This window comes from Pelodiscus sinensis, chromosome 9, assembly GCF_052426305.1.
Source record: "Pelodiscus sinensis isolate ZL-2025 chromosome 9, ASM5242630v1, whole genome shotgun sequence".
NCBI lineage: Eukaryota > Metazoa > Chordata > Testudines > Trionychidae > Pelodiscus > Pelodiscus sinensis.
In genome coordinates, this window is record NC_143060.1 from 1686451 (window position 1) to 1714123 (window position 27673).

The following is a 27673-nucleotide window of genomic DNA, read 5'->3' on the forward strand; positions in this document are numbered from 1 at the left end:
CTAAACTTTTAACAGTGAGAGTAACTGATCATTGGAACAATTGACCAAGGATTGTGGTAGACTCTGCTTAAGCCACGGCGCTGGACCCAAATGTGGCCAGTGTGAGCCAGTCAGCACCTCTCAGGCTCTGTCCACAAGGCTAAGCAGCCAGCACTTCCCACAATGCCCTGGTGCTCCTGGCACCTTCTCCCTGGGGGCTAGAAATACCGACACCCTGGACCCGTCTGTTCCAGCCAGCCCGTCGGCTTGCACCTTCCAGTGCTCACCCCGCCTGGGAGACTCCTCGCCGCTGTGGAGCGCGTTCCCAGTGGAGGCCATGTTTAAACGATCCCACCCGCGTGTTGAGCCCCGCATAAACCCAAACCGCACTGCAGGCTGCGGGCTGTGTGTTGAATAGCCCTGTTCCAAAAGATCTACTTCAGGCATTATTTTGGGGGCAGTTCTCTGGCATGTGTTACGTAGGAGATCAGACTAGTTCACAGGGGCCCTCTCGGGCCTGGAGTCTATTAAATGTGTCCATTAATGACACTTATATTAAGAAGAAAAGGTTTAAAGAGTATTAGAACAGTTAGCTGGATGCGTTTTTGTGTGTCGTTATAATATTTATTGATTGCTGAACAGTAGGACCAAAGCATATTTTGGGCTTACTGATGCTTTTTATTAATTTCTGTAGAAGTTTTACAAAATCTCCCAAAAGGTCCTGAAAATCACATGAACTAGAACAGCCGTTCTTCTGCAAAAATTTGCAGAGCGTCTACACTGCATGCGCGTTCTTGCGCAAGTAAATTTACAGTACAGCGTTGGAAAACAGGGCTTCTTCCGTAAGAATTATTCCTCTCCCCGCTAGGAATAAGCCCTCTTGCGCAAGAGCTCTTCCACAAGAAGGCAGTGTAGACAGGCAACAAGAATGTCTTGCGCAAGAGAGCATCCAAACTGCCACGGACACTCTTGCACAAAAGTACATCTCTTCCACAAAAGCACATGGCAGTGTGGATGCACTCTTGTGGAAGACCTTTTGCACAAGAACTCTTGCACAAAACAGTTCTTGTGCAAGAAGCCTGCAGTGTAGACGTAGCCCTCTGGCATGATTTTAGTTAGCTGGAAGTCCACTTATCATGGGTGTAGCCAAGTTTCCCACAGTCCCATAAAGGTTTTTTACAGCCACCAGTCTTGGCTCTCAGTGTTCTGTGCTGTAACTTAGCTCTAATTAACCTCCAAGTGCCCTCTAGACCTCAGTAAGCAGTGGAAGTGTTGGTAATGTTGCTAGAGAATATTGACCGTCTCTGGTTCAGCACCGGTCAGGTCCTGAGGGTGTCTGACTAGAGAGGTTCAGCCGGTAGTAACTTTATGGCCAGTTTCACTTGCTGCAAGGTTCTATATTCTGCAAAAATAGCTATCCCCATTAAAAATTAAGCTTAAGAACAAAATGTATTGGACAGGTTCTCCTAAGAAAGGAATCCACTCTCAGGTGTCTGGATGAACAGTCCTGGTCTTTGCTTCTCTTTGGAAGCTGAATAGAGTTGGGTGAGGGTGGAGAAGTGTGCTCTGGAGTTAGCGTTTGGAGCCTGGAGGGTTTAGTTTAGGGCTAGTTACATCAGTGTTCACAGTAGTGAATTCTGGAATAAGGGTTAGGAAAGCAGCTTTCATTTTAAACCTGCTTGAAACTTCCCTAGCCATTTTCCTTTTGGGCTGAACTTTCCAAACCTGATTATTTTTCAAAAATAGAATGTTACCCATGGACTAGTCTCGTAATGATCTGTGGGCAAAGGCTACGTAAATACTGATTAACTGCCCGAAAACACCATGAATGCAGTTAAGATTTAGTGCTCCCTCGTGGGTTTACAGGACATAGAGAATGGATAAACCCAGACCTCTGAAAACCAGGAAGTACAGTTGCTGTTCTGTGTCCAATACTAAACCTGAGTCACTCCTAACAAATTGTGCCACTTTGTATATTCGATGCAGTTCGATGCCATTGTTCCCTTGGGACGCGCTCAGTGATCCTCACTGCTAGGAGCCAGAGTTGCACTGCCTTTGAGGAGAGCTTTCCTCCACACAGGAATGAGGGGTCCTTACTTTCAGGCGGGAGCCCCTGCTCTGTGACTCCCTGGCAGGGGAGGATCTCTGAGCTTGGGCTTCAGCCTGAGGTCAAAGCTCTACTGTGTAATGACATGCCGTGCAGTCTGAGCCCGTCAGCTGGCCCAGGCACTGCGACTCTGTGTCTGGGGTTTTAGTGCAGCGTGGACATACCTCCTGTCTCCTTTTGTCTCTTAAATCTAATAATATATGAAAGAATTTTCAAAGAATCAAGCTGAGGAGTTTCAGATTTGCTTGGACAGATGTCGTTGATGTTGCACTAGGTATGTCAAGAAATTGGGGGAGTATGATTGCTTATCTCTGTGTCCTCGGTAGCTTCACTGTCATTCACTGGTGCCTCTCCACTGCACTACTTTACTGGGGAGTTCTAGCCAGCTATTGGCGTATATCACCAGGCAGGGACAGCCACACCTGGTATCCTAGAAGGGATTCTGAGGGCAGGGATGAACATATTTCAGTATCAGGCAACTATTCCGGGGTTTGTGAGAAGCAGATAAATGGCTGCATGCAAGTCAGACTTAGCTAATTGCTGATTATCTGACCTGTCGCTGTCCAGAACCTATGAGGTTTTTTGCCCCTCGTTCTCCACTCTTGTGCACTTTTCCCACTGTCTTTTACATATCTGGGAAGAGTGCAGTTGTATCATCTCTGACTGATGGGCTGGGATGCTGCTTAGAAGGGACAGAATAGGAGAGCACCTCTTCTCAGAGCTTTCAGGGTTAGCCAGCTTCTGTGTTCTGCAAGGCACCAGTCAGTAGTCGGCTTCCTTACCTCTGTATCAGCACTGCTTTTTTGGCAGGGAATTCCTCTTCTCTTTTTGAGGAGTTGCTGATAGTAAGGGTGGGATTGAGGGGCTTTCTGTGTGCATAGTGTTGCTGCTCACTAGCTTGAGGTAACAAGGGGCTCTCCACAATCTGTATTCCATTTATAGGGGGAAGGAGCTGTCCTGCAAGCCGCCTGCGCTAGACGGTGAAATAGGTCATTTTCAATAGAACTAGAATGCCTCTGGAAGATAAATTCAGCTCTGAGGGGTGAGAACTGTTTCATTCATCTCAAGTGATGTTAGAATCACAGAGCTGGAAGAGACCTCAGGAGTCATCAAGTCCAGCCCCCTGCCCTAGGCAGGACCAATCCCAACTCAATCAACCCGGCCAGGGCTTTGTCAAGCAGAGACTTAAACACCTCTAGGGATGGAGACTCCACCCCCGCCCTAGGGAACCCATCCCAGTGCTTCACCACCCGCCTAGGGAAATCGTTTTCCCTAATATCCAACCTAGACCTCTCCCACCGCAACTTGAGCCCATTGCTCCTTGTTCTGCATCTGTCACCAGAGGCATAGCGAAGGAGGGGCGGGGGCACCCCCGGGCACCACGTTAGGGGGGCGCTGGATTGGTGTGGGACCGAGCACATCTAGCCACGCTGCTCTTGAGCTGCCGGCTAAGTGCTGCTGCGGCTGCCGACTCTCCAAAGTGCAAGCCAAAGAAGCCAGCTGGGTGGGAGGAGCAGTGCTCTGAAGAAAGGTACATTCCTCCTACCTGGCTGGGGAGGATTTGATTGAGGGAGTACTCCCTCCCTCCCCCCCGGCACTGGGGTGCCTTGCCCCGGGGGGACGAGAGGGGAATGCATGGGGGGGCTGGCTTTGAGGCAGGGGTGAGGTGAGTGTATTGGGATGGGGAGTACTGTCACTGGGGGGGCTGGCTCAGGGGAAGGGGTGTGAGTGCCTTTTTGATGGGCGTACTGGGGGGGCTGTCTCTGGGGGGGCTGTCTCTGGGGCAGGGATGGTTGTGTTGTACTTAAAAGTGCTGCATGGGATCTTTTTTGGGGAAAAGGCAAAATGCCACATTTATTGGTAATACACACATAGCAGTCAATACTTATATGCATATAATACAGCACGCACGCGCGCGCACACACACACACACACGCACCATGTCCTGTTTTCACCAATAGCTGTTCCGCCTAACTGCTGGCCAGATTAGTTAGGTGGGAGAAGGTTGGAGCCAGATCAATGCTCCCATGTTGACTGCAAGATGCCTTAGAGATGTCTAGTGTCTTCCCTCTCATGCAGAGAGTCATCACGTGCATATGCAGTTATTCATCTATGGCACCTTCTTCTGGGTGGTCTTTTTAATGCTTCCCCCATTCACCTTCAAAATGGGACCTTCCAAAAGCAGGCACCCTTCTGCTTCCTCATAGGCCCAGCCTTCTTTCAATGAGCCCACTTCACGGGTCCCATTGTTCTTATTGTTCTTGAATCTGGCTTCCACCTTTCTCCAACCATTGCAAGTGCCCAGAGATGCTTTTCTTTCCTGCCTTATCCATTCACACCTCATTCACTCAACAGGACAATCAATTTAGCAAAGGGGGAGGGGGGCTAAAAAGTCTACAAGATACAAGGTTTCTATGTAAAAAGGCTTAATACAAAGTTTCTATGTTCTGTAAAAGTTTACAAAGTTTCTAGAAAAGGCCATAATACAAGAAACTAAAAACTTATTATAAAACTAAAAGGACTTGATACAAAGTTAAAATAAAAAAAAATCAATGAGAAAATGATTAATACAGAGATTAGTGAGATTTCCCTATAGTTGCATTGGTATGGAGGGGGCTGAGGTGCCTGTTCTGGGGAAGGAGTGTTGTATTGGAATGGGGGTTTGCCTGGCTCTGGGGCAGGGGTGAGTGTATTGGGGTTACTTATTTTTTTAAATAAAAGATACTTTATAACAAAAGGAAAAACTTAAACAATAATCTGGTAGCACTTTAAAGACTGGAGCGCTGTCATGGAAGGGTACAGACTGTTCGGGAACAACAGGCAGGGGAGAAAAGGAGGAGGAGTTGCACTATATGTAAGAGAGCACTACGATTGCTCTGATCTCCAGTATAAAGAGGGAGAAAAACCTGTTGAGAGTCTATGGGTTAAGTTTAAAGGAGCAAACAGCAGTGAAGTTGTGGTTGGTGTTTGCTACAGGCCACGGAATCAGGTGGATGAGGTAGATGAGGCTTTCTTCGAACAACTGAGCGAAGCTTCCAGATCGCAGGCCCTGGTTCTCGTGGGGAACTTTAATCACCCTGACATCTGTTGGGAAACCAATACAGCAGTACACAGGCAATCCAGGAAGTTTTTGGAGAATGTTGGGGATAACTTCTTGACACAGGTGCTGAAGGATCCGACCAGGGACTGTGCGCAGCTTGACCTTCTGCTCACAAACAGGGAGGAACTAATAGGGGAAGTGGAGGTGGGTGACAACCTGGGAAGCAGTGATCATGAGATGGTAGATTTCAGGATCCTGACCAAAGGAAGGAAAGAGAGTAGTAAAATACACACCTTGGACTTCAAAAAAGCAGATTTTGACTCCCTCGGAGATCTGATGGGCACAATCCCCTGGGATGTTAACATGAAGGGGAAAGGAGTCCAGGACAGCTGGCAGTATTTTAAAGAAGCCTTACTGAAGGCACAGAAAGAAACCATCCCGACGCGTAGCAAGAGAGGCAAACATGGTAGGAGACCGGATTGGCTTACAGGGGAAATCCTTGGTGAACTTAAGCACAAAAAGGAAGCTTACAAAGAGTGGAAACTTGGACAAATGACCAGGGAGGGGTTTAAATGTATAGCTCGAGAATGCCGGGGGGTTATCAGGAAGGCGAAAGCGCAAATGGAATTGCGACTGGCTAAGGATGTGAAGGATAACAAGAAAGGTTTCTACAGGCATGTCAACAAGAAGAAGGTGATCAGAGAGGGTGTGCGGCCCCTAATGGATGAAGGGGGTAACCTAGTGACAGAGGATGTGGGGAAAGCTGAAGTACTCAATGCTTTCTTTGCCTCTGTATTCACGGACAAGGTCGGCTCCTGGACTTCTGCGCCAAGTGACACAAGATGGGATGAAGATGGACAGCCCTTGGTGGGTAAAGAACAGGTTAGGAACTATTTAGAAAAGCTAAACGTACACAAATCCATGGGTCCGGACTTAGTGCATCCAAGGGTACTGAGGGAGTTGGCAAATGTCATTGTGGAGCCTTTGGCTATTATCTTTGAAAAGTCGTGGAGATCGGGAGAAATCCCGGATGACTGAAAAAAGGCAAATGTAGTGCCCATCTTCAAAAAAGGGAAGAAGGACGATCCAGGGAACTATAGTCCGGTCAGTCTTATCTCGGTTCCTGGAAAAATCGTGGAAGGGATCCTTAAGGAATCCATAATGAGGCACTTGGATGAGAGAAAAGTGATTAGGAATAGTCAGCATGGATTCACCAAGGGCAAGTCATGCCTGACCAATCTGATTAGCTTCTATGATGAGGTAACTGGCTCGGTGGACATGGGGAAGTCAGGGGATGTGATATACCTTGACTTTAGCAAGGCTTTTGATACGGTCTCCCACAATATCCTTGCCAGCAAGTTAAGGGATTGTGGATTGGATAAATGGACGGTAAGATGGATAGAAAGATGGCTAGAAGGCCGGGCCCAGCGGGTAGTGATCAATGGCTCGATTTCAGGATGGCGGTCGGTTTCTAGCGGAGTGCCCCAAGGTTCGGTTCTAGGACAGGTTTTGTTCAATATCTTTATTAATGATCTGGATGAGGGGATGGATTGCACCCTCAGCAAGTTTGCGGATGACACTAAGCTGGGGGGAGAGGTAGATACGCTTAAGGGCAGAGATAGGGTCCAGAATGACTTAAACAAATTGGAGGATTGGGCCACAAGAAATCTGATGAGGTTCAACAAGGACAAGTGTAGAGTCCTGCACTTGGGACGGAAGAATCCCAAGCATAGTTACAAGCTGGGGACCAACCGGTTAAGTAGTAGTTCTGCAGAAAAGGACCTGGGGGTTACAGTGGATGAGAAGCTGGATATGAGTCAACAGGGCGCCCTTGTAGCCAAGAAGGCTAATGGCATATTAGGTTGCATTAAGAGGAGCATTGCCAGCAGATCCAGAGATGTCATTATTCCCCTTTATTCAGCTTTGGTGAGGCCGCATCTGGAATATTGTGTCCAGTTCTGGGCCCCCCACTACAAAAAGGATGTGGACGCATTGGAGAGGGTCCAGTGGAGGGCAACCAAAATGATTAGGGGGCTGGAGCATATGACTTATGAGGAGAGGCCGAGGGACTTGGGTCTGTTTAGTCTGCAGAAGCGAAGAGTGAGGGGGGATTTGAGAGCAGCCTTCAACTTCCTGAAGGGAGGTTCCAAAGAGGATGGAGAGAGGCTGTTCTCAGTAGTGACAGATGGCAGAACAAGGAGCAATGGTCTCAAGTTGTGGTGGGAGAGGTCCAGGTTGGATATTGGGAAAAACTATTTCCCTAGGAGGGCGGTGAAACACTGGGATGGGTTCCCAAGGGAAGTAGTGGAGTCTCCATCCCTAGAGGTGTTTAAGTCTCGGCTTGACAAAGCCCTGGCCGGGTTGATTGAGTTTGGATTGGTCCTGCCTAGGGCAGGGGGCTGGACTTGATGACTCCTGAGGTCTCTTCCAGCTCTATGATTCTATGACTAACAAACATGTAGCTCAGGCATGTCAAACTTGAAGCCCTCTGAGGGCCACACAAATGAAAACTGACAGCTTTCAGGGACACCAAAGAGCATGTACTTCTATAGGGCAGTTGTAATTATTTATTATTATAGATGATGTTTTAGGTGTATTTTATAATATTTTTCAGGTCTTGTTTTAATATAATACAATAATTTGATGTGTAAAATTATTGGCTCATATAAAATGATTTTTAATTTCAATATAAATTTAAGGTATTTTAAATATTTTTATATGATACATGACTTGTTTTGTTGAAATGAAAACAGGTATAGACCATGGTCCAATCAAGTAGAACAGGTTTTTGTGAACATTTCAGATACTTTGTAAATCTGAAATTTTGCATAAACATATAATTCTTTGTGCAATTTGGAAAAAAAACTTTTATTGATATAAAATTAATATACATTTTGTGATTTTATTGGGAATAAATACATAAAAACCAAAACATTAACAAAATATTCCCCTCCTTTCCCCCAGAGCCAGGCACCCCCATACCAATCCAATCCCCCTCAAGATAGTTCTACTGTGATATACTAACTGATCTACTAATTGATCCAAGGATCTGTGGCTATTAGTAGTGTTTGTGATTTTTTTCTTATGTTCTTATTTTTTGCTGACTTAGAAATAATAATAGATCCACAGTAACAAATGATTGGGGAGGGAGGGGGTGCAAATTTGGGCTTTGCTCCCAGGCACAAAACATCCTCGCTACACCTCTGTCTGTCACTACTGAGAGCAGCCTCTCTCCATCCTCTTTGGAACCTCCCTTGAGGAAGTTGAAGGCTGCTATCAAATCCCCCCTCACTCTTCTCTTCTGCAGACTAAACAAACCCAAGTCCCTCAGTCTCTCCTCATAGGTCATGTGCTCCTCATCATTTTGGTTGCCCTCCGCTTCACCTTCTCCAATGTGTCCACATCCTTTCTATAGTGAAGGGCCCAGAACTGGACGCAATACTCTAGCTGTGGCCTCCCCAGAGCCGAATAAAGGGGAATAATCACTTCTCTAGATCTGTTAGCAGTGCTCCTCCTAATGCAACTTAATATGACATTCGCCTTCTTGGCTACAAGGACACACTGTTGACTCCTATCCAGCTTCTCATCCACTGTAATCCCCAAGTCCTTTTCTGCAGAACTACTACTTAGCTAGTTGGTCCCCAGCCTGTAACAATGCTTGGGAATCTTCTGTCCCAATTGCAGGACTATACAGTTGTTCTTGTTGAACCTCATCAGATTTCTTTTTGCCCAATCCTCTAATCTGTCCAGGTCACTCTGGACCCTGTCCCTGCCCTCCAGTGTATCTACAACTCCCCCTAGCTAAGTGTCATCCGCAAACTTGCTGAGGGTGCAATCCATGCCCTCATGCAATTCATTTAATAAAGATCTTGAACAAAACCTGTCCTAGAACTGATCCTTGGGGCACTCCGCTAGAAACCGACCACCAACCGGACATCGAGCCATTGGTCACTACCCGTTGGGCCTGACAGTCTAGCCAGCTTTCTATGCACCATACAGTCCATTTATCCAATCCATACTTCCTTAACTTTCTGGCAAGAATATTTTGGGAGACCGTATCAAAAGCTTTGTTAAAGTCAAGATGTATCACATCCGCTGACTTCCCCATGTCCACCGAGCCAGTTACCTCATCATGGAAGCTAATCATGACTTGCCCTTGCTGAATCCATCTCGACTATTCTGAGTTCTTCAAAATGGATTCCTTGAGGGTTCCCTCCTTGATTTTCCCATGACAGTGCTCCAGTCATGCGAGTCATCCCACCAAGTCTCCATTATTCCAATCAAATCATAGTTCTTCGACTGGGCCAGGGCTTCTAATTCTTCCTGTTTGTTTCCCAGGCTTCTTGCATTTGTGTACAAACACCTTAGATAACCAGTTGGTTACCCTACCTTCTTCATTCGAATCGGTGTCCTCCTTTGTTGCTCCTTCCTCTTTGTGTTTCTGCCGAGTATCTGACTTCCCCACTCACCTCAGGGCTTTGGTCACTGTCCCCCAATGAACCTAGTTTAAAGCCTCCTCACTAGGTTTTCAAGCCTGCTCTTTCCTCTCTTGGGCTGTCTCAAGATTACATTAGACACTTCGAAATTGCAAATGAAGCCAGGATTTAAATTTCCCGCACGTCGTTTGCATAATGGCAGCCGTGTTTTTTTTCAAAATGGGGCTTTTAGAAAGAAAAACGGCCATTTAGACGGGGATTGATTGATTGAAAATAAACCCTTTTTCGAAAGATCCTGTACTCCTTGGGAAAGGGTTTTATTTTTGATTGATCCCTATCTAAATGGCTGTTTTTCTTTCTAAAAGCCCCGTTTAAAAAAAAAAACCCTGCTGTCACCATTATGCAAATGAAGTGCAGGAAATGTAAATCCTGGCTTCATTTGCAATTTAGAAGTGTCTAATTTACATCTGTTTTTTGAGAAAAGGGATGTAATCTAGACGCAGCCTTGGTTTGGTGGATTCCATCTTTTCCTAACAATCCTTGTGCCCGGAATAGAGTCCCATGGTTGACGAAACCAACGCCCTCTCTCCAAGATCACCTGCGCTACCATGCATTTGCTTCCTCAATTCGATGATTCCTACCTGGACCTTTTTCTTCAACAGGGTGGATGGACGAGAACACCACTTGCGCTTCAAATTCCTTGATCCGTCTTCCCAGCGCTACATAATCTGCAGTGACCCACCCGCTCAAGGTCATTCTTGGCCGTATCGTTAGTTACTACATGGAGAAGCAGGAACAAGTAGCGATCTGAAGGTTTGATCAGTTTCGCGGTTCTTATCCCTCTCCCTGGTCTTGCTATCGTGTGGCTGGTACATGCACAGACCAGCAAGCCTGGTTTTCCTTTGGCAGCACATGTACTGAAATTGGAATGATACAGTCCTTTGTACAGTTGAGTAGCTGAGCTCATAGGAAGACTTTTTCTTGCTATTGCACCAAAGATATTCTGTGGAGCATAGGCTTGTGCCCAGTCTCAGAATTTTCTTCCAAATGATCTCAAACTTTCATTCTAATCCACTTTCTCTTGTGGGTGAAATTTAAGGACCTGTGTTGTGCAGGAAGTCAGATTAGATAATCTCATTGTCCCTACCAGCTTTAAACTCGGAATAATTTGGCCACAGGTGAATGTTATGAGAACAGGAAGATTTTGTGTTTCTTTCACCTGAGGATGCCTGATAGGGATTTCATCATGTAGACAACTACACAATTAACCGATAACCCTGGGTTTATCGGCTAATCTTGTTGACTACATGCTCCCCCCTCCTGCTTGCTGCCTCTGTATGAAGGGGGACCTCTTCCCCCTCCCCCACAATGCACAGGGTGAGGGGGGCAGGCTGGAGCCAGTAGTGTGGGGAGCTGGTTTTCAAGCCAGCTCCCCATGCAATTCCGCTCCCGCAAGTGGACCTCTCTGCCTCCCCCCACTTACTGTCCCTACAGAGGCAGGGGTGGTGGCAGGCTGGAGCTGGTGCTGGGGTAGCTGGCTTAAAAGGCAGCAGTGTGGGGTGAGAGAGGAGCAGTGGAGGCTGCTGCAAAACAGCCTCTGTCTGTGGCGAGCCTGGGCCCATTGAGGAGAGAGGCTGCTCCATGGCAGCACCCTCTGTCCGTGAGGCGCTCAGACCCCCCCCCCCACAGTCAGTGGCTGCCGCCACCCTGTGCTGCATATGAGAGGTAGGAACGTGGGGTGGCAGCCAGCCGGTCTGCATGGGGAGCTGTTTTTTAAACTGGTTCCCCTCATGGACTAGCTCCCTCCTGCCACCTCATGCTGCTGCTTCTGTTTCAGAGGCAGTGGCACCGGGTGGCAGCAGCCCCTGACCATGGGGGGTCTGAGCTCCCTGCTGCCACCCTTGGGTGGGACCTGGAGCCCATTGGCTGCTGGCCCGCCCCCTGGGACTATCAAATAGTCATGTAACCACTAAAATGTCATGCAGTTACACGACTATTCAGTTACACGATAGCTAACATCCCTCGTGCCTGAACCGCTGAATCCAGTGTTCAGATTTGCACTACCACTCCTACCACCCCAGGTGTGAGGGATCACATCAGTTTTCAAGAGTGTCTGAGTATCCTAATGCATTTTGGAACATTTTAAAAAAATCAGCCATTGCAAGGACAACTCATTTACCGTGTTAACTCTGGCGCTAGGGAGAGGCAACGCAGATAATTGCAGCTTCAGAAAAACTTGATCTATTTCCCAGCAGTAGTGGGAAATAGATGGGTTCCTTTAAGAAACATTCTCAAAGTGAAAATGTGCTAACACTAAAGCCAGTGAAGTTCTAGGAGTGTTCCTTAGGAAATACGTAACCAGTGACTTGCTACATACTAAGACTAACTTTAAACAAACATTTTCTATTAAATATCTATTTGTGGGCTGCTCCCCGTGCTAGCTTCACTCTCCAAGCCCCCTCCCCTTAGCCGCTTTTGCGGCTAGAGGAGTGAAAATGAGACTATAATGGAAATACTCAAACAACCTTAACTATAGCTCTTGATAGTGTTTGGGCTATAATTACAAGAGTAATTACTCTGAATTTAGTTGTCACGACCATTCTGCCTCGTGAAGTTCTTCCCACACATTCTCAACACTTGACATCCCAAGTGGACTATAAGTAGTGTTCTACTTACATTGCACTGAAAACAGCAATTGATTGTTTATGTGTCTAGCACTGCTATGTGATCCATTACTTATTAGTGAAGTCAGAAGTGGGTTATTAAAAGGGCCAGTACCACTTGCAAATATGATTTATTATTAATTTTTTATCATCCACATATTCTAGTTTTTCTTTTTTAGCTGTATAGTATACTAGGGATGTGAAAGTGTCACCATGTACACAATTAACTCATTGGTTAATGTTCATAGTTCCATGCAGTCTCCTGGTCCGCATGGGGAGCCAGCTTGAAAGCCGGCTTCTCCTCCCTTCCCTTCCCTTCCCTCTGAAAATTTCAGCAGTTGCATGGTTACTTAATAAAATGCATTTTAACATCCCTACAATAGACGACTAAATATAAAACCTGGTGTTAACAGAACATTGAGATCACATATTTAAACACTTTTCAGATACTGAAAATGTTAAGAGCATCATTGCCATGCTGACGTGTATATTGTCCATTTAAAGTAACAGCTTGTTACGTAGATAAGAATTCAAAGGTTGGGAAATAGTCAAGTTAGATCTGCAGTTACTGCCGTAGCTCTGTCTCTCTTGGGTACATGCATGAAAGATAGTCTCTAATCACATGATTACGTTTTTCTAATGCGGCATAAGACACTTTTGGTAGAACGTTAGGCACAAACTTAAGGGGGGCGGGATAGCTCAATGGCTTGAGCATTGGCCTGCTAAACCCAGGGTGGTGAATTCAATCCCTGAGGAGGCCATTTAGGGATCTGTCGCAAATCTGTCAGGGATGGTACTTGGTCCTGCTGTGAAGGCAGGGGACTGGACTTGATGACCTCTCAAGGTCCCTTCCAGTTCTAGGAGATAGGCATCAACTTTTACTGTTTGTTGCTGTGTGCATCAGACACATCATTTATGTAGGAGATGAGTCTCATAAAGTTGTATAACCAATGTATACTGTACGTGGTGCAGTATTTGAGAAATACTATGTTTTCAAGCAGACAGACTGCATCATAAAACATACACATGAAGAGGCAGAGGTAAATTGATGTTTCCTAACTTGAGTTTTTAATTCTTAATTTTTCAAAATAGTTTTATGAAACTTCCTTATTCTAAAAAATAGAAAAAAATATTGTCTTGCTCCTTCATTAACTGAACCCCTCCACAATATGCACGGCCACACAAAGCACCTGACATTGCTTCAAAGGAATGCTACTTTTGTGTTTATCTGTCATCTTGTTTTCTTCTCATTCTACCTTATGGTGGCAAAAATTTCCTGTTAGCAGAAAACTTTGTTTCTGACAGTTGTGTTTGCTCCTGTTGGCCACCCACGGTGGGGCAGCAGGGAAATTTGAAACAAGGTAGGTTGACTTCAGCTATGTAATTAACGTAGCTGAAGTTGCGTATTTTGATTCAATCTTCCCTTTTACTGTAAACCTGGCCTGAGAAGATAATGCCTGGAGTGAATATAGCTGGTAAGAAGGAACCTGGCATTGATAAAAATTTCAGTTTCAAAAATGTTAAGAGCCACGATCATTGGCTGTCTGTGTGAGTTTGAAATCTGCCAAGTGGTCTACAAAGTCTGGCTTCTGATGTATTAATTCCTGCCCTTTTAGATAGTGTTTTCAAGTATGGTTCATTCTTTTATGCAGTGCCTCTTTAGTTGTACCTTTTCAAAGAGGGAGTTGCCGCCATAGCTACCTTTCTTCACCCTTTGTTTCCCTCAAGAGGCTTAACTAATATCTGTTTGTTTTCTTAAAACATTCATTAGAAAAAATGTTTGACATTTGTTAAAATATGTGGTGGAACTGCGAGGAACGTGGGACAGTTTGAGGCCTGCCTTTGATGTTAAACCTTTCAGTAGCTTGACTAACAGAATTAGACCAAAACAGTATGAATCTTTGCTCAGCTGTCAACTTTGTTGCTTGTGATGTGAAATCAGTGGCTACACTGGGAGTGGGATTTGAAGAGTTGCTGATATTTGTGAGAAAAGTGTTAGCAGTTTTGTGATGTTTGCTGACAGCCATGTACCTTGCTGGCAACTCTACATTTTGCCTTTTATTATATCCCTGGGAACTATTACTACTTTTTTCCTTCCTTTTTTAGACTCTTATCTTTATATAAACAATGATTTTAAAAAATGCCATGTGTTTTGTAAAACACATGTACAACTACTTGCATTTCTGTCTGAGGACTTTTATTTTCCATCTTTGGCTTGATGACTTTATTCTCTAGCTATTTTTTGGTTCCAAGATTCTTTTATGTTTTCAAAGCCAGTGGCTTTGTGAAGTGTTTGCACTGATAGCAACATACCACTTGAGGGCAATAGATCTTTTTTTTTTCTGCTCCTGTGCTTGAACCTACTTGAGTATCATTACTCTTTTATTCATCCAATGGCAAAGCATCATTAACTGTGATTGTTAGACACTTTTTGTTGAATGCAGATCAAATCTCTGCCATTTTATATATAAAAGAGCATAGCATATTCTCTTTTTCATTACAGTTTCAAAGCTATGAAACCTTAAAAAGCGAGAGCTGCACTCAGGGTAAATTGAACAGAGATATTTTTGCCAAAATGTCATTTACGTTCTCTGCAGATAATTTCCTGTCATTCCTAAGATGATAAAATGTGATTGTGTTCCTTTTCCTCTGATTCATTCAGTGTGCTGTCTCAGGAATTCTTGACAAGGGTGGCCTCCTTGCAGAGGCTTGAATTCACCAGTGTGTGGAGGACCAGTACAAAGCCTGTACACAGTGTTTAAATTCCATGGGACCCTGGTCTCAGTCAGCGCATGGGGTGGATGGGACTGGTGAATGAGGCAGCTGTTCAGTATTTTACTTTATAGCATCAGGACGTGTCCTCATGCTTCATTTACTGCACGACATACAAGGCTTGCATTGAGTTAGGCTTTTTAATTCCTGGGCTTTTTAATTGCATTCATCACTCTAATATTTGACAGTCCCAGAATGATTAATGAAATTATCTTCACAACATCCTGGTAAGGTTGGAAAATACCATCTCTGTTTTACAAAGAGATCTGTAGGCACAAAAGGCTTAAGACCAAAATTTGCAAAATTGACTGCTAATTTTGGTTGACTTAATGATTAGGTTCCCAAGTTGAGATGTTTGGGACCTGATTTTTTTTCAAAGCTGCTGAGCAGTCATAAAACACATTGACTTGGGTTGAAGTGGTTGGAGCACTTGGCACTTTTGCAGAGCAGATCCTGCATGTTAGTAGTTTGAACCCAGAAAATGAGCGGTCCTGTCACACCTTGGAGACTAACAAACAAATATAGTATTGTGGGCTTTATTTTGTGAGTTTCTAAGGTGCTACAGGACTACTCATTTTTTATAAACTTACAGACTAACATGGCTACCCCTCTGAGACCAGAAAACGAGGACTGTCTAGCTGGTGGCCACCTCTGAAAATATTTTGGCCTAATGTCTGCTGAACAGGATGGTGTCCCTAGTGTCGTTTTGTCAAAATCTAGGAATAGGCGATGGGGAGGGATCCCTTGATGATTACCTGTTTTGTTCATTCTCTCTGGGTCATCTGGCATTGGCTACAGTTGTAAGACAAGATACTGGGCTAGATGGACCTTTGGTCTGACCTAGAATGGCTGTTATGTGTCTTGAAACTGTGTATGTACCTTATGTACCATGAAATTTACTCAACATCCTATAAACATCCATTCCAAGCTCTGCATGCCATTGACACTTTCTAAATTATACAAAGTATGAAATAAATTCAGTTATTCCCAGAAACACATTACCCTCTACATAGCAACAATGACAATAACAAAAACCTTAACTCCTCCAAAATATCTGTTTAGTGTCATAGTTCTGTTTTCTCGTCATGGTGGAGTGAGAAGTGGTGGATCTTGCAGCATGCTCTGACCATTAGAAACCTAGTTTCAGTTCCTTGCGTGGTGTGATCTGTTGTTTAATCTGTAAATTGGAGGGCTGATACGTGGTGTGGGATGTAAGGGTGCCAACTTAACCAAGGCTCCGTTAGAAGACTAAGGCTGTGGGGAAAGAAGCATACTGGGTCTTGCAGGACTTGTGGACCTGGAACCTCTGAGCTGTGATTCTCTAATGAGCACAAACCGGCGGCACTGTTGAGAAGGGGAGAACTCTCGCATCCTCCTGTGCAGTCAGGTGGCCAGAACCAGACAGGTGGCTGGGAAGGAGAGAGTTTAGGTTGGATCCCTCTCCCGTCCCCCCACCCCTTGTGCTTGAACACTCACAACGTCAGTGAACTTAAATGAAAGGTGTGGGTGCTCAGCACACCTGAACGACCACACATTGAAATGAAAGTCTCTCAGATAGGACAGTCCGGTGAGTCTGTGCACACTACCACCACGTAGTACATTTTTCTGTCTGGAGTGCCAGTCCATTGCAACTGACAAGCCTACTTTCAAAAGTAGAGAAACTTTCCGAAGAGCTTGTGCAGCAGTCCCTGGCAGTACTTTGAAGCATCGTGTGTATTCATTCTTATAAGAAAGTCTCTTTAAATAGTCTTTTAAAGAGTTTGTGAATTTGTAAATATCTATATTACAGAGTGAGTTTTTCTGATCCCCTGAGTACAAAGGAATGGATTAAGGTCCCGATCCTGCACTTGAATTCATTCAGCCAGAAGAATTCACTTGTATGGATCCAGTTCTGAGATCAGATTCTAACTTAATACTGTATCCAGGAAAATGAAAAAGAAAGCACTCAAATGCGCAGCTAACAAATTAAGACTTATTTTGTGACTAATTTTTTTTTCAGTGTTGGTAATTTTGGGTTTTGCATAATGTGCATCATCATGTTATCTGAGGATTTGCTTCCTTGAAAGTGTCTTGTCCAACCCTTATGAAACTTTAGCTGGGACACTGCATTAAAAAGAAGAGCAGGATCTTGCAGAAGTAAATAGCTTTGTGTCTTAGGTTTCGTTTACATTGCCAGTTGAATGACAAAGCTCTTGTTTCAGAGGGGTAGCCAAATTAGTCTGTAACAGGAAAAATTAAAAAAACACCAAATAGTCTAAACAACGAGGAGTCCTGTGGCACCTTATAGACTAACAGATGTATTGGAGCATAAGCTTTCGTGGGCAAAGACCCACTTCGTCAGATGCATGTAGTGGAAATTCCAGAGGCAGGGGTAAATATACAGGCACATGAAAAGAAGAGAGTACCAATCAAGAGGAAGGCCAGAAAGCTTATGTTCCAATAAATCTGTGAGTCTATAAGGTGCCACAGGACTTCTAGTTGTTTATGCAGATTCAGACTAACACGGCTATCCCTCTGGTACTTGTCAACAAATAGTAGCATCTTAAAGAGTAACAAAACATGTAGCTGGGATCATGAGCTTTTGTGGGCAAAACCTACTTCTTCAGATGACCAGAGTATAAAAAGTCCAGATCCAAAAATTTTAAAAAAATAAAAATCTTTTGTTGTTCACAGGTGCTTAAAAAGCCCCTCTCCCCAAAGAGAGTAGCTTTGCTGTGTCAAGTGGCAGTGTAAATGACTCATTGGCAGGTGCACTCTTCTGTCGGAAATGTGAACCCCGCTTTAGAGGGTGGAAGTATTTTGTCAGCAAAAGCGATGACAAACAGCGTTCTCATTGCCAGACTTTCAGCGACACGCCCATGTTGACATTAGGGATGTTAAAATGTGTTTATTTTTGTAAATGTGTAGCCACCGGGATGTTCAGTGGTAACATGTTTACATGCAGGAGGGCAGGCGGGAGCCAGGATCTCATGAGCACAGGTTCCTGCCTGCCCTCGCCCCCCCCCCCACGCTGCTGCCTCTGTATCAGAGACAAATCTTGTTAGTATAGACATAGCCTTTGAGAGAGACGAGATGGATTGTGGCGAAACCCAAAAATCCATGGCTTCCAGGTACCTTTGTGAATTTCCTTTTGAGTGTCTATTTTCACTTGCAACATTAGAGGGCACTGTTGCTACAGGCAGCCGTGGTGCACTCACAGTCCAGGAGAAGGGGGCAGGATGGATTTTTGTAGTCCTGTGGTCTTGGAGCTGTGTAATTGACTGTTACACAAGTTTTTCTTTCAAGTGTTGCCCTCCAGCTTCTGTCTTGTCCTCCTGGGCTTGCTATGTGGTTATGCAGTTGCTCCAAGATCCTCTCTGCTTTATTACCTCAATTTAGAGGTTTCTCATGGTTGTTGTTGTTGTGAAGGAGGAAGTTTGGAAGTGGAGTTCACTGATATAACTTGCTTTCCACGCAGGGTGACAGACAGCCAGTTTCAGGGTTGATTTCCCTTATTCCTTGTTTCTTGTGACTGAGGCTATGAATTATCACCATTCATTTCCCAAGACTGCTTTGTTGGCTGTTCCTCTGGAGGTTAAGGAGATGAATGGATGATTTCAGCCTAAACAACAATACTGGTTTCCCCTGTGGCCAAAGAAACTGAAATAATTGAGTTGCAATCAGTGTTTATAGTTCAGTTGAATGGGCTTACAATGTTCCTCCTCCTTCTGTTTCCTTTATCCTATTTTTAAATATTCGCTGATCTTTGTTCTCCACAGATAGTCGAAATGGCGTTTTACGGGCACTTGGCAAGAGGTGTATTTATTTAGGGCTCCATTGTGCAGAATTTTACCTCACCACTATGGAATGATTTCAGGTGGCTGCAAGGGAATAGAACTTTCTTTTCTGTAGGACCAAAATTCTGAGACCAAATTACATTTCAGGGCTAATATTCTACTACTTATGGTTTTCCATGAGGGGTGGATGAGACCATGTGCTGTGACTCAAAATGTAAATCCATTACATTTTAGTAGGAAATGGACCTTTTCATTAAAAACTACAGTAAGTAAAGTTTGGGCAAGGCAAAGAGCCTGGTGCAGGGTTTACATAGTAACCCACTGAACTGAAATCGTGACAGCTTCAAGTCACCATTTAAGTAGACAGAGTATGGCTGAATTGTTCCAGATGCTCACTGGCTCTTCCAGACCTCTCAGTGGGCTGTCTCGTATGTCCTGCAGCCTTTCTGCATATTGAAACCTGAATGATGCCAGACTAGCCTCGTTATCTCTTGCATTCTGTCTTGGCACTGAGAGAGCCAGATCTATGTGGTGTTGCCAGTCTGTTTAAATCAGTCACCTTTAAAGTCCAAGGCTGTATTAACAGAGGAGTGCACACAATGTTTGTATCTAAAATTCGTGCTGCTCTTTTACAGGTTATCAGAAAATGTTTATTTGTCCACTAACAAAGCCCATCAGTAGGAAGGTTCTTTTGGGGGAAGCAGGGGCAAAGCAGCAGCAAAGTGAAATTTACCACAGGAAGGTTGTTTCACTTTTATGCTTCCTGGAAGCCCTCTTTGCTTAAAGCAGGCATGTCCAAAGTCCGGCCCGCGGGCCAATTGCGGCCCGTGTTCCGGTTTAATACGGCACCACAGGTAATTTGGCAATATCTATCTTTTATGGCCCCCAACGAATCCATATGTATTGAGATGAATACATTGTAAAATCTCAGTTAATGTCAGTTGGTCTAAATCAGTTATAAATATATTTGGACACAACATGTATACTTGGTGTTATGTTCCTGTTCATATTTTTTGAACTTAAAAGTTGACAGACAACCTTTATTACCAATAATATGTAATGTACTTTACAATGTTCCTGACATATATTTCAGCTTCCTGGATTTTTTTTTTCATCTGGCCTTCAGATATGAAAGGCAGAGTGATTTAACACCTGTTTAGATTTGTCATCCATGTGACGAAATGAAAAGTATGCCGTTTGCAATAAACTTTGCATAAAATAGTTAATTTGCATTTAATTTTAATGGTTCAAAGAATGTCAGGCAAAATGGTTGGCCCTTACGCATGTTCACTTCATCAAATCTGGCCCTCGTTGAAAAAAGTTTGGACACCCCTGGCTTAAAGCTTCCCAATATGGGGATTTTTCTTGTACAAGTCTGCTGGCATAATATACCTCCTTCTGTGGTGCCTCTTATTCTGGAATAGGAGGTCTACATGAGAACCCTTCATTGTTTTTTAATTTTTTTCAGTTACATACTAACACAGCTACCCCTCTTGAGACTTTCAGATTCGATAGGAAAGTCAGGTATGCACCTACTTTTCCTGGCAAAGTGAAATTTTGGTTCAGATTTTGTGTTCTGAAAATGCTCTTAATCCATGGCTAGTTTGGAAGGTCCCACCGTGCAGTGTACAAATTGTTTAAAATGCCTGTTCCGAAACGAGGTGCTGCCAGAGCAAAGCTGCTGGTTCTAGAAGGATGTTGGTGCTCTTCTGATGAGGGGTCTGTTCCTTCTAGGAGATCTCTTCATCCTGGGTTCATGGCAGTGCTTGAGTGATAACGCCTCCGTTCTCATTGTGTAAACTTTCCTGAAAGCATACACTGTGAGTAATGCAACCACGGATGACTGCTCAGACACTTCACTGAATACCAGCAAGGGAACTGTCTTCTCCAGACCCAGACAGGACACCGCTCTTGGATTTCCACTTTCCTCTCCTTTGGACCCCCCAGCCTATGGCAAAATGCACTAGAGGGAGCTCTGATGAGATAATCCACTAGATGCCAAGCCTGGTAACTGATTTACTCCCCCTCCCCCTGCAAGAGACTGTACCTTCTTTTGCCCCTGTTTATAACCCATACTCATGGATAGATCTGTTCCTAAGATTTGCCAGCTTCATAAATAATATGGTTAGTGCCAGCACTGACACCACTGGCCTCTTTGTTCATGCCTCTGTCTTCCTGCATTTGCAATTGACCCTCATTCATAGATTCCAAGGCCAGAAGGGCCACTGTGATGATCTGGTTTGATCCCTGTATAACACAGGACAGAGACCTTCCCAGATCTTTTAGAAAAACATCCAATCTTGAGTTAAAAATTGCTAATGATGGAGAATCCACCACGACCCCACTGGATTTTGTTAAATCTGTACCTGCTGGACTGCAGCGCGTATTGTCAAATAATAATGATAGTGCATGACTAAGCCCCGCCTTAACCTTCTCTTTGTTAAGCTAAATAGGCTGAGCTCCTTGAGTCTCATAAGGCATATTTTCTAACCCTTAAATTAGTCATTCTCATGTCTCTTCTCTGAGCCCTCTCCAGTTTATAAACATCCTTCCTCGATTGTTTTATGACGTTCTTCAGCTGCTCCTCTAAATATTGTGCCCACCTTTTCTGCTTGAAAGCATGGACCCTGCACTGCTCTCCAGTTTGTGATGATCATTATGAGCACAACATGGTTGATCCTGCAGTATTTCATGAGTTGTGAGTCCGGACAGGAATCCATGGTGCCTGTCCTGCTATGTGCCATGGAACTAGACAATTCAGGATTGATGGTGGCATTCATGGAGCAGTTGCATCTGGTGGACTATTGCATTGGGCTCAGGAAACCAGCACTGAGTGGTGGGATCAGATTGCGAGGCAGGTATGGGATGATAATCAGTGGTTGCAGAACTTCTGGATGTGCAAAGCCACCTTCTTGGAACTTCGTGCAGAGCTTGTCTCTGTGGTGCTGTGCAAGGACACCAAAATGAGACCAGCCCTCATGATGGCAAAGTGTGTGGCAAGTGCTACGTGGAAGCTAGCGATTCCAAATTGCTACCCAAATCCGTTTGGAGTTGGGATATCCGCTGTGGGAATTGCACCAATGCAAGTGTGCAGGGCCGTTAGTCGTGCCCTGCTACGAAGGACTGTGATTCTGGGCTATGTCAAAGACATACTGGATGCTTTGCAGCAACAGGAGTCCATAACTGCAGGGGATGAGAGATGCTGATTTTGGCCCCAGCCCATCTTACAATGGAAATGGAAGCTTCTCTTTGGTATTGCAGGTGCTGGTGATCACTGTGGGCATTTCTCTGACATAAACGTGGGGTGGTCCAGGAAGGTGCATGACACATGCATCTTTAGGAACATTTGCCTGTATAGAAAGCTGCTTGCAGGGACTCTCTTTCCAGACCAGAAGATTCCAATAGGGAATGTAGAAATGCCCATAGTGATCCTGGGAGAGCCATCCTAGCCCTTACTCCCATGCTTATGAAGCCTTTACAGTACATCAATAACAGGCTCAGCAAGCGCAGAACCACCGTGGAATGTGTGTTTGGCAGATGGAAGGGTTTCTGGTGCTGCTTGAACTCAGTGAGGAACATTATCCTGATGGTCGTTGCAGCTTGTGGTGCTCTACATAACATTTGTGAAGCCAATGAGGAAAAGTTTCCCGGGGTGGAGCACTGAGGTGGATGACGTAGTGGCTGATTTTGAGAAGCCAGACACTAAGGCTATTAGAGCGGCTCCACAGGGGTTGATTTGAATATGGGAGGCTTTGAAGGACCGTTTTGACAATACTATTGTGCCTTTCTGTGGTGCATTCAGCCAGACACTGTTTACTTGCCACCTTTAACAGCCTGCGTAATGATCCCTGCCTGAGCATTAATTATAGTCTGCCAATGTGCTGATTGCCACGGTGCATGAATTTCCGTTGAAAGCACTTTGTGCAGAGCACAAATAATCATATTGTTAAGACTACATTTTTATTATACAACAATGCATAGATTTCTGTTTCTTACAAGGGACATGACCCTGAGCAGCCCTCTCTCAAATAAGGCTCTCTCAGCTGATTGTAAGTCGTTATGGGACATGTCCCTGGGGTGGAGTGCAAGGGGTACTCCAGTGGGCTGGGAGCATGTGAGGAATGCATGGGGGAAATTTGGGGAGGACGTGGAGCACTGTTCTGTAGGGGCTGCAGAAGGAGTCAAGCACAGATGTGTTCCAGCTGCAGTGCAGTCAGGGACCTAAGCATCTCCCTTTGGTCCTCCATGAGTTTTATTATCTGCTCCTGCCCCATCTCTTCTCCTGGCTTTGCATTCTGAAATTTCCATTTATTGTCTCTCTCCATGCTCTGTTGTTATCTGCACGATCAGAAAATTGCAGCACTTCTTGAAACATGTCCTCTTTACTCCTCCTCTTTCATCTTATCTGATAGAGGCGCTCTGCCAGTGTGGGAGCTGTCCCTCTGCAGAAGCAAAACAAACAATACACAGTCAGTATTACAATCTTGAATGATAAAAGTTTCAAACACTTCGTTCTCACTTTCTCCTGGCAAGCACACAGTATGGCAGGAGCACTAAACATTGGGAGTTCAGCCTAGGGACGGAGGGTAAGGTGCAAGTTGGAGGTAAGGTGTAAGTTGGGTTGAAGGGCCTGGGTGGTTTCAGAAGAGGAGCACTACAAGCACCTAGGGACGCTATTGTGACACTGTTTTCCCCAAGCACGGGTAATTGAAACAGAAACCACACTACTGTGGGTAACTGAGGATGCAAGGATACATCTCCTGCTTGAGTGTGGCGTCAGACTGTATCTGTATGTTGGTCACATCTGTGCTGCTTTGGTTCCTGTAGAAGTAATTACTGATGGGTATGGCAAAGTTAATCTAAATAACTTTAACCCCCACCCCCACCAACCTAAATGAATTCTTTGCTTTGGTCTTAACGGCTGAGGATATTGGGGACATTCCCAAACTGAAGCCATTTTTTTTAGGTGACAAATCTGAGGAATTGTCCCAGATTGAAGTGTCATTAGAGGAGGTTTTGGAACAAATTGATAAACTGAACAGTAACAAGTCACCAGGACCAGATGGCATTGGCCCAAGAGTTCTGAAAGAACTCTAATGTGAAGTTGCGGAACTATTAACTGTAGTTTGTAACTTATCCTTTAAATCAGCTTCAGTACCTAATGACTGGAAGGGTATATCTACGCTTGATTCCTCCTTCAAGGGAGGAATGCAAATGTAGACATCCTAAATCGCAAATGAAGTGGGGATTTAAATATCCCGTGCTTCATTTGCATAATCGTGGACTGCTACTTTTCCGCAATAGCGCTATTTCAGGACATCAAACGCAGTCCCCGCGGGGTTATTTTGAGAGAAAACCCTTCCCTCGAAATAACCCTTAAACCTCATTTTTTGAGGAGTAAGGGTAATTTCAGAAGAAAGGTTTTCTTTTAAAATAACCGCATCTAAACTGTGTTGCTTTTTTTGAAATAGGGTATTTGAAATAGCGCCTGGAGGTGATTATGCAAATGAAGCACAGGAAATTCAAATCCGCACTTCATTTGCAATTTTGCTCAGCTGCATTTTCATTCCTCTCTCGAAAGAGGAATGCAGGGTAGACATACCCAAAGATAGCTAATGTGACGCCAATATTTAAAAAGGGCTCTAGCGGTAATCCTGGCAGTTACAGAACGGTAAGTCTAACGTCAGTACCGGGCAAATTAGTTGAAACAATAGTAAAGAATAAAATTGTCAGACACATGGATGAACATAATTTGTTTGGGGGGGGGGGGGGGGAGTCAGCTTGGTTTCTGTAAAGGGAAATCATGTCTTACTAATTTGCTAGAGTTCTTTGAGGTGGTCAACAAACATGTGGACAAGGGGGATCCAGTGGATATAGTGTACTTAGATTTCCAGAAAGCCTTTGACAAAGTCCCTTACCAAAGTAAAGTACCTTGTCATGAGATAAGAGGGAAGGTCCTTTCGTGGACTGATAACTGGTTAAAAGACAGGAAACAAAGGGTAGGAATAAATGGTCAGTTGTGAGAGTAGAGAGGGGTTACTAGTGGTGTCCCCTAAGGGCTGTACTGAGACCAATCCTATTTAATCTATTTATAAATGATCTGGAGAAAGGGGTAAAACAGGGAGGTGGCAGAATTTGCAGATGATACCAAACTGTTTAAGGTAGTTAAGACCAAAGCAGACTGTGAAGAGCTTCAAAAAGATCTCACCAAACTAAGTGACGGGTAACAAAATGGCAAATGAATTGTAATGTTGATAAATGCAGAGTAATGCACATTGGAAAAAATAATCTCAATTAGACATACAATATGATGGGGACTAATTTAGCTGTAACTACTCGAGAGATCTTGGAGTCATTGTGGATAGTTCTCTGAAAACATCCACTCAATGTGCAGCGTCAGTCAAAAAAGCAAACAAATGTTAGGAGTCATTAAAAAAGGGGTAGAGAATAAGATAGCAAACATCTTACAGCCACTACATAAAACCATGGTACGCCCACATCTTGAATGCTGTGTATAGATGTGGATGCCTCAAAAAAGACATCTTGGCATTGGGAAAGGTTCAGAAAAGATCAACAAAAATGATTAGGGGTTTGGAACGGGTCCCATATGAAGAGAGATTAAAAATGCGGGGACTTTTCAGCTTAGAAAAGAGGAGACTAAGGGGGGATATGACAGAGGTCTATAAAATCATGAGTGGTGTGGAAAAAATGAATAAGGAAAAGTTATTTACTTGTTCCCATCAGGTAAGAACTAGGAGTCACCAAATGAAACTAATATGTAGCAGGCTTATAACAAACAAAAGGAAGTTTTTCTTCATGCAGCGCACAGTTTGCCAGAGGAGGTTGTGAAGAGCAGAACTTTAACAGGGTTCAAGAAATAACTAGATAAATTCATGGAGGATAGGTCCATTGATGGCAAATAGCCAGGATGTGTAGGAATGGTGTCCCTAGCCTCTGTTTGTCAGAGGCTGGGAATGGGTGATGGGAGGGACCTGTTCTGTTCACTGCCTCTGGGGCACCTGGCATTGGCCACTGTTGGGAGACAAGACCCTGGGCTAGAAAGGCTTTTGGTCTGCCCCAGTCTGGCTGCTCTTAACTTCTTATGTTAAAGTTTCCTACACTGTGGGAAGAAATAAAGCGGCTCTGCCAAGGAACCTTCAGCAGAGGATTGCAAAGTACCTTCAGGAAAGATTGGTCAAGATTTCTATGGAGAACCCAGTGTGCATTTACAAACCTTTCCACATATTCCCCCACTGGATAGCTGTACAGGGAAAGGAGAAACAGGTGCAAACAGTCCCTAGTGGTGTTCATTTGTATCTCTTCTCTCAGGTGTATCGTAAGAAAATTAGAGGATGCGTCACCTCACGTCACCATGCTGCAAGAAAAGTGCGTGCTTACTGGAGCCACCTTCTCCTGCTTTAGGTGCACCAGAGAAGGGGTGCTGGAAATGAATAGATCCTTCTGGAGTCAAAAAGAGATCCTCGCTTGCAATGCTATCGGATGACCTGTTGCACATCCTCCTCCAACTTGACCACCTTGTCCACCACATTGTCCTTGGGGCAGACTGCCTGGCCGCTGCTTCCAGTCCCCTCCAATGTCCTTGGGGCTCTTGGTGGTGGAGGTGGGGTTGCTGCCAAGCACAGCATGCAGCTCCTTGTAGAAGTGGTGTGTTTGTGGCACTGCACCAGTTATGGTTGACCTCTCTTGCCTTCTGGTACCCCTGCCTTAGGTTCTTGACCTTCACACAGCAGTATTGCATGTTCTTTGCATGCCCGTTCTCAACCATGCCATGAGCAAATCTGCTCATAGGTATCAAAAGTCTTACTCTGGGTCAGAGCTGTGACTGCACAGTTGCTTCTCTCAACAGATCTGTGATGTGCTAGGTGGGAGCCCATTTGCTGCAGAAAGCCAGCATAGTCAGCTGGAAATGTGCTGTGTGAAGTAGGGACGTTAAATTGAGGAATTTCCATCGACTTCTTGATTAGTTGATAAGGGGGGTGCTCACTATTCTCTGCTGCTCTTACTATATTTAAAATGCAGAGCTGCAGCAGGCATAGTTCCTGAGGCTGGCGTGAGCCAGAACTGAACAGTCCCTGCTCTCACTGGTTCTGGGATGCTGTGGTTCTTCGTCAAGTAGTGTCTCCAAGGGTGCTCCACTCGAGGTGCTGGGCTTGTCCTGGCGCTGCAAACTAAAGGATTTTTGCTAGCAGTAGCCCTACTGGACCATGCATGCGTGACTGCTGCCTCGTGCCGTTCAGCTGAGCGTGGTCCAGTCTCGTCAGTTTCCTTCCAATCGTCCGTGGCCACATATGGAGTTGGGACGCGCTCCCCCTCCTGTGTGAGGAGAATGGGAGTTTAGTTTTAGAAATATAGTTTTCTGAGGTTGGTCTAACATGATTTGTTGTGGACATGCTGACTGTTACTTATCACCTTATTATCTTCTAGATGTTTGCAAATTGATTCCTTATTTATTTGCTCACAGAAGTTAAGCTGACTGGTCTGTAATATACTTTAAAATCCTTATTGCCCTTAACTCTGGTCATAGATTTCTCTTTGTCTTTGTGTCCCTTTTGCTTGCCATATACATTTTCTACAATTCCTGCAATTCCTAGCTCTGATTTATAATCATTAGAATCCTCTGCCAATGACCAGCTGGCCCCCTTGTTTTACCCTGTTAATGGAACTGAAGCACAAATTCTTCCTGGAGATCAGTGGTGTTCCCTCCCAGGTCTGTGTGGGTGTCCATTGAAAGCATTCCTGTGTGTTAGAACCATCTATATGTATCCATGAGAAGCCCACCTTGGCCTAGTATTCAAGAAAATGACTGCGCAGCTTGACTAGGAATATGTATTTTTCCTCTCCTCACTCCCCCCAAATAATCCAAAAGCTATTCAACCCCA

The 27673-nt window shown here is 44.6% G+C and overlaps 1 protein-coding gene across 9 annotated transcripts in view; it reads left to right on the forward strand.

Annotated features, from left to right (window-relative positions):
• The window catches only part of ST3GAL3 (ST3 beta-galactoside alpha-2,3-sialyltransferase 3), a 294731-nt gene that overhangs the window by 52178 nt on the left and 214880 nt on the right, over window positions 1-27673 (forward strand). For 2 of the 9 annotated variants that reach the window (XM_089780382.1, XM_089780381.1), the window contains exon 3: window positions 10225-10375. The exons of the other annotated variants lie outside the window; for them this stretch is intronic. The gene's annotated coding sequence lies outside the window, so the exon portion shown is untranslated. The remainder of the gene's footprint in view (window positions 1-10224; window positions 10376-27673) is intronic. 9 annotated transcript variants of the gene reach the window in all.